The 7,506-nt window shown below is 39.7% G+C and overlaps 1 long non-coding RNA gene across 1 annotated transcript; it reads right to left on the bottom strand.

The window, feature by feature from the left end:
* Positions 1-2,452: 2,452 nt before the first annotated feature.
* LOC125305551 lies at positions 2,453-7,417 on the bottom strand. The gene is made up of 3 exons (XR_007195433.1): positions 6,888-7,417; positions 6,533-6,655; positions 2,453-2,730 (listed from the first exon to the last, which is right to left on the bottom strand). It is a non-coding gene; the product is annotated as an uncharacterized LOC125305551 (long non-coding RNA).
* Positions 7,418-7,506: the final 89 nt, after the last annotated feature.

Genomic DNA, 7,506 nt, shown 5'->3' with positions numbered 1-7,506 from the left:
AAAGGGATGCTTGTGCAGTGCACAGTATGAATTTCTCCAAGAACAGAAGGGATGACCCAAAAATCATGTGACTTATTTCATGTATAATCACTTTCTTCCTGGCCCAGCATGGGAGCAACGCTGTGTGAAGGACTATACAGAGTTTACAGGCAAAGCAGTGATTTTCAGGTAAGACAGTTTTTTTTACTGATACTGTTGAAGTTAGAATTGTGTAACTTGTAAGTCTAAGTTGTCTTAGAGAATATTAGGCACTTAATCTACTCGAATTGGAAACCACCCGCTGTGACAGATAGATAAGCAAGTCTGACCGGTGTGGGGTGGGTTGTAGCAGCTCTCTAAGAAGTGTTACAAGCAAGCCAAGAAAAAGGTGAAAGTCAACGCCGGACATCAAACAAAAGACATCAGACAAAAAAGATATATTTATGGAATAATTTGGCTACTCGAAGCCAAAGGAGGTGTGTGCCAAATGTGCTAGCCTGCAGTCGATGGGCCCCCTGCGCCTGCCCTCCAGGGTTATCAACTTTCATTTGACATGCTTATGACTGTTTTGGAAGAGCAGAGCCAAGGGATGGTTGAAACAAAGAGATGGTTGTAATAGCCAATCTTGTGATACATTTGGCCATTAAACATTTAACATTTATATCTAAATTATATCAAAATGTTAAATGTTAAATCTAAATGTTATATCTAAATCTAAATCTTAAATTTATATCTAAATGTTAAATCTAAATGTTATATCTAAATCTTAAATTTATATCTAAATGTTATAACTAAATCTAAATGTTAAATGTTGTGGCAGTGGCGTCAAACCACCCTGGGGGCGGGGTTACGTACTGTGTCACATCTCTCATGCGAGTTCTCGTTGGCGAGGGTCGGCGAGCACTATAGCGCACACAGGCCTCCGTGCACGGAGCTAGCGAACCTACTGTAGGGCTTACATCTAACAAGTTATGTTTTTTTTACATTAAGCTTTTTGATGGCAAAGTGGTGTTACATTTTCGTAATGTTTCTTTAGTGAACGCATCAAACCGTTAACCTGACTTCTTTCCGTTGGAGAACGCTTGGGAAGGGGAAAAAATACTGGTTAGCTGATTGGATAAACCATCTGTCTATCACCACCTATCGACGGGCCAAATCAACCAATCAGATGAACGAAGTGTTCTTCTAATGCCTTCTTTTAACATACAATTAAGTTAGGTAACGTAACTAACGTTGACGTTTTTAAAGTTATCATTTGTATGTGACAACTTGGTGGGGATTGATGAGGTTTTTCACGGTAGGCCCTACACTTCTGAAGAAAGTATAATCCTCCATTACGGACTGGAATCGGCCGTGGAGGATGTCTCTGTCGTTCATTCCTCCCAGCTGCATGGCTGAGACTCATAGCTTCACAGCCTCGCCACGAATACTTTCTAATTCGGATAAAATTTGCGTGATAGCTACGCTGATCTCATCTGTGGATGCTGTCATGATGTTCGTTGCGTCACAGCTAAACCCGCCTCAAAACCAACGCTGATTGGCCGTTCGTTTGGCGAACTGCTCCAAATTTTCTCTATCAGAAAGATGCCAGACTAATCTGCAAGTGGAAAACTGAAGCTCGTGAGATCAGGATGGTCTCACAAGGATATAAAACCATCAGATTGTAAGCTAAATCAAGAATTACGATCTTTGAGTTTGTTTATCGTTACCTAGCAACCGAGGCTTTAAATATTAAAGATGATTGCAATTTCACTGTGTGCAGAAGGTGATGTGAATACGTTAGTTTTTCTTGATCGCTTTAATGATTGTGTCAACTCTGACATCACATTTAAAAAAAAATTATCACGCAGGTCTAAATAAAAGCAGTCTGGCCTAAATGGCACATTATGCTTGCGAAAGGTCCTTAGTCTCTGAAACATGCAGCAAACTTTCAGTAAAAGCACATTTTGCCTAAAATGCAAAACATAGTTCTCAAAATGAGGAGTTTCAGACTTCATTCTTGCTATGTCTGTGCCATTTCTTTCTCATTTTTCTGGTATCAGAAAAACTGTGAAAAGACAGAATGTATTGAATGAAAATTAATTGTATTCATTCCTCCCAACATGTAACTGTCATTGATTTTTAAAACCTACAGTAAGCACCTAGACAAGACAAATTTCATTGAACTACAACTACAATGTATTTTATCATTGAAATAGACCTATAGTAAACACCTGGACTTGTCAGCTTTTGTACTGTTTTCTTCACCAAATAGGCAATACAGTACTTTCTTTAAATGTGCCTTAGATCCATACTTCCAAGCAACAGAGAACAAACATGGAATCTCTTATGGATAATGAATGATTGCTGATTGAAAAACTGTGCAAAGGAGATTTACACAAGTGTATCAGAGATTCAGACTTATGCAAGAAATCTCTACCACCTGTGAATAGATGTTTTCCTTTTATTTAGCACAGGAGTTTTGGGTCTTTGAATGATATCTGGGTTTACTATTTTGCAAAAAGGTGCGAGAAATGTATGAACCCAATAAAAATGTGTGAGCACATTTGCAAGAGATGACTTATGCTGTGCAAAGAAGGTGTTAATGAAGACCAAATAGATCCCAGTTTCTTTAAGCAGGTCAAAGCAATCAAGAGAAACTGTAATGTGTATCCTGTGGTGATGTAGTCAGCAGCAATGTAGTCAGCAGTGATGTAGTCAGCATCAATGTAGTCAGCAGCAATGCAGCTCTGTGTTCCAGGCAGGAACACACTGCAAAAATGAAAAACCAGAAGTCTCTGTTCATTAACACAAAAGGTTCAGCTTATGGAACTGAAAAAACAGAAGTCTGTTCATTAACACAAAAGGTTCAGCTTATGGAACTGAAAAAACAGAAGTCTCTGTTCATTAACACAAAAGGTTCAGCTTATGAAACTGAAAAACCAAAAGTCTTTGTTCATTAACACAAAAGGTTCAGGTTATGGAACTGAAAATCAATATGAGCTGACAGCTTAACTGCAAAGGTACGATGCTTGCTATAGACTGTTGCATCACTGCTTTGAAAAATAATTGATTCACAGGTCATGTGGATCGACATGTGGGTCAACTGGACCAGAGTCATGACAAAGTGCTCATGCTGGTGTCAATACCCGAGATTAATGTGCCTGGATAATGAGTTTGGGTTAAAGAAAACGTTACTAATGACTATATTAACTGCAGGCATCCACTGATTCTTGATATGGGACAGTACACGATGCAAAATGTAAAAATAATACTTTTTGCTTTGATAGATTTGCATGTATATATTTCATATATCATAAATGCTGATACAACCTCAACTTAATTTGTTTTGTAAAAGATGGGCCCTAATGTCACAATCTGATGGAGTTGACAGTCAAACATTAATTTGCTGCAAATTTAATTTGCTGCCACTAGGGGCGCGTCTAGATTTCTAGGCTACATTGGTAGTGTTCTGTTAATAGTATTTTCTTTATAAAAATGGCCATTAAATATCAAAACTGTCTAGATGTTACCAGCCAAATGAGATTATCACAGACTACCCATGGTTTGTTTTTGTTGGGGGCCAAGCAGCGAAGCTGCGAGGACCTCATTGTGTTTCTACGTTTTCCTATTATTATTATTATATGCAATGGGAGTCTATGGCAGCCCATAGAACCGTATGGTAAAAAGTTGGGAAATTTGGCACACTGATTGGGGACGGTCCCATGATTCATGTCACCAAGTTTCATGTCGGCAACTCGAACCCTCTAGCGCCACCAACAGGCCAAAGTTGGACGTGCGTTCATGCACGTAACTTATGACCTGTTGGTCCGATTTTCAAAAGTCAGGTATTGTTGGAATCCTTGGACCAAGCCGAGTTCAACGCACCCTATGACGTCATTTTCCGCCATGATGGATTTTCCGCCATTTTGGATTTCATCAAAAACACTTAAAATGTATCAGGGGTCACATACTTTCTCTGATTCCCACCAAATTTGACACAGATCATCTTCAGACCAAGCCTCACAAAAGTTATCACTTTTGTCTTCGAATATTACCGTTAAGCCCGTAAAAGCCAATCAAAATTTGCAGCGAAGCCGCCAAACAGGAAGTGAGCTCATATCTCAGCAACCCTTGCATGTATCAAAACCAAACTTGGTACATTGACTCACTCATGACCCCATCAGGAGGACCCTCAAGTTGGTGACCTTTGACCTCTAGGGGGCGCTGTAATTCACAAACATGCCTTTTGGCCTGTAGCTGCTGCTGTGCTTAGAATTAACCTTTAGAACCCGATTGACGCAAAGTGCGTCAAAAAACACACCCTTTCTTCTCTGTTACATTGCTCCGCGACTGTTCATCACAACGAGATAAAACCTTTATTTTATAACAGAGAAGAAGTGGGGCTTTCCAAAGAGACTACGCACTTGTCTGTACGATCAAATATGAAAATTAAAAAAAATCATGACATTAAATAAAATTGCATCATATTTAAAGTCTATACTTCTCGGCGTTCACCTGCGCACCCATTACTCTCGTTTGAATTACTCGCGAACCCGTGATCGCATAGATATGGCAAGCATATCAGATGAAAGAGGAGAGACAGGGCATATTAACGTCATGTACACAAACCAACGCTGCACACCCATTACTTTCGGAGTGATTACTCGCGGACCCGTGATCGGATGTATATGCCACGTATGTTAGATGAAAGAGGAGACACAGAGCTATCATTTGATACCAAATACATCCTTCTGGGTTATAAAACAGACGAAGTGACAGCAAAATAATAACTTCATATAGCTCAACTTACCCCACGTTTTTGTCTGTTTTTGTGGCAAAGCATGTTTATAATCCAACGCTATCGTGTGTTTCTCTATGGCAAAACATGTTCATAATCCGGTTTTGAGATCCTAGCAAATTCCTGCATGGCATCCAAATCAAGGCTTACATTGCATCCCAATTTGTTCAACAGAGAAACACCTTTTTTGCCTTTACTTTGTTCATGGCAATGCAGTTAAAAAGTTGAGCATCATCATGAGTGCATACACCATAGTCACACATGCTAACAGGCAAACTTAGGTCAAGTCAGGTCAGATCAGTTAGTGTCACAGATATGGAGCGCCAGAATGGTCATTTTTTCATCGCTAAATAAAAAAAATGGCATTTATTTCCGTAAATCACACACCACATATTTCTGTAAATTGCTCAGCCCCAGAGTATCCCTCCAACATGGCAATTATATTGCCCGTTTCAGGACAGTCTGCCCTACACACACATGAAATGCATGTAGAGCTATGAGCTTGCTGTGGTGAGATACAGGTCAAAATATAATAATTTTTATAATATGATTTTTATATTTTAATTCTTTAAAAATCAAAATAAAATCAATGCTAGTACTAATACATGAAATGATGGCAGATAGCCTAGACTCTGCTGAAAAAAACAATATATAATATGTGTGTGTGGCACTTACAATGACCAGAATAAATCCTTATGAATAAAGGTAGTGAAAATGCCCTAAAAACAGCTTAGGGTTCTAAGGGTTTAATTGTACTAGTGGTGTCTGGTAATACTGTGAAAGGTCCTTAGGTCAACTGAGGGCAACTTGTCACATCAATATAATTTATTCGGCCGCAATATTTGATTTGATCAAAAACACCAACAATTTTGCACAGGTCACAAATTTCATCTGATCTTTACCAAAATTGGCACAGACCATCTTCAGACCATGCCTTGTCACTTCATTTATTTCTGTAACAATTGATAGAAGCGTTCGCCCGTCACATCCAATCGAAATTTGTGGCGAAGCCACCAAACAGGAAGTGAGCTCATATCTCAGCAATCGTTGCATGTATCAAAACCAAACTTGGTACATGGACTCATGACCCCATCAGGTGAATGCTGAAGAAATTTTGTGACCTTTGACCTCTAGGGTCACTGCAATTAGCAAAAATGCATTTTGCCTTGTAACTTTTGAACCTCTAAATACTGTATAATTCATACCTGTTTGTAAAGGGGAAATTATTTTTTGTTTTCCAGAATTTTAAAGTACACAGGCATTGCTTTCAAAGTAAACAGGCATTGCAAACTGTGAAATGATGACGAACCATGAATTAACCAGCCTTACAATCAATCTGTTCTCTCATAATGTGCTTGAGCATATGTTTGGTGCTTGTGTATATGAAAGAGAGAGAGGAGAGAGATGTTTTAACATTTTCTTATGAAGCAGGGATTATGGTTTTGATGTGTTTATTTGGTCACTGAAGTAAGAGCCACTTAGAAATGGTCATTCCACTCCATTATAGACAGAATACCAGCTGAGATCAGTTGCATTTGAAGAAAACAACAGTTTTCAGATTACATTATGTGTTTACATAGTTGAAAAAGGGTTCTCCAATGTTTTCTCAGTTAGCCTTTTAAAAGATTAGTAAACAGAATGTGCCTTTGGAACATTGGATGAATGGTTGCTGATAATGGGCAATGTAGATATTGCATTAAAGATCAGCCATTTCTTTTTAGAACAGTCAAGATTCCTTTTTATCTATAATGGAGTAGAATGGAAATTACTGACCCCCAAACTTTTGACCGGTAGCGTACATTCCCGCGATTCTCTCCCTCTTCTCACAGATCTTTTTTTCCCTCCGTCTCTTTCCCCTTCTGTTGTCATCTGTGGTTTTGCCCAACCCTGTTAATCCTGTTGAATAAGAGGATACATATACTGTACTGTATACCGACACCCCTCGCTCTTATGCTAGCATACTGTGGGTTGATAAGAACAGTTGTCAAAAAAAAAAAACATTTGTCATTTTTTAAAGGTTTAATCCTCTAGTTGCTCTTGCAGTCATACTGATTTGAGTGCATCTCTTTTCTATCCCTCTAATGCTTTTATGTCTAATCAAATGTGTGTGTGTACAAGTTCTAATAACCTTTCCTTCGCATCACTGCTTCATTATACTGACAATCGAACCATCTTCCTCCCCCTCCTCCTCCTCCTCCGTCTGTCTTATAGGGACACACTGAGGTCTACACAGGCTCCTTGGTTTGAGCGTCTTGTGCAGTTGCATTCCTGTTTGCAGAGAAGGACAGAGGAGGAACAAGGCAGAGAGAGGGAACCAGAGAGAGAGAGAGAGAGAGGGAGAGAGAGAGAGGTCAAATGGAACACACAACTCTTTTGTGTTAATTCTCCCTCTCTCCTCTCCACCAGATTGCTGGGGGAGAGTTGATTTACAGCTTGGGAATCTCCCAGGGTTTTCGAAGATTAAATCATAAAAACCAATCCACAGGCAAGCTGCCTCTGCTTTTGAGCTCCGCACAGCGTTGATGAGTGAATAAGCTCACTGGGGGAGACAAGACAGGAGGAGACGGAAGGAGGCTCTGTCCACAAGGGAGGTAAGATGCTGCGTGCTGGAGCATTGTGCTCTGTCCACAAGGGAGGTAAGATGTTGCCAGCTCTACAGCTGTGGGAACTGCTGCACTGTGTTTGTGTGGCATGGGGGTCAGTCAGAGCAGTCACCTGTTTGGCAGGGTGACCACAGGGCGGATTAA

This window comes from Alosa alosa, chromosome 13, assembly GCF_017589495.1.
Source record: "Alosa alosa isolate M-15738 ecotype Scorff River chromosome 13, AALO_Geno_1.1, whole genome shotgun sequence".
NCBI lineage: Eukaryota > Metazoa > Chordata > Actinopteri > Clupeiformes > Clupeidae > Alosa > Alosa alosa.
Note: the sequence above shows the minus strand (reverse complement) of the source record. Positions and strands in the feature narration are given on the sequence as shown.